The sequence below is a fragment of the Sinocyclocheilus rhinocerous genome, unplaced genomic scaffold (assembly GCF_001515625.1).
Source record: "Sinocyclocheilus rhinocerous isolate Xijiao unplaced genomic scaffold, SAMN03320098_v1.1 scaffold1625, whole genome shotgun sequence".
Classification (NCBI taxonomy): Eukaryota; Metazoa; Chordata; class Actinopteri; order Cypriniformes; family Cyprinidae; genus Sinocyclocheilus; species Sinocyclocheilus rhinocerous.
The window spans coordinates 137,151-137,365 of NW_015655987.1; positions in this window are offsets into that span (position 1 = coordinate 137,151).

A 215-nucleotide genomic window follows, 5' to 3' on the forward strand; every position below is an offset into this window, starting at 1 on the left:
TCAATATTCAAACGTACAGCAATATCATCAGGCGTTATTTCACCCAGAGATACATTTTCTAGTTTCGAAAGATAAATTATGATGCGTTATTATAAAAATAGATGATAAAAATGGTTATAAAAGTGAACTATTAGAATATATAATTTATATTTATATATTAGAATATATAATTAATATTATATATATATATATATATATATATAATATATATATTT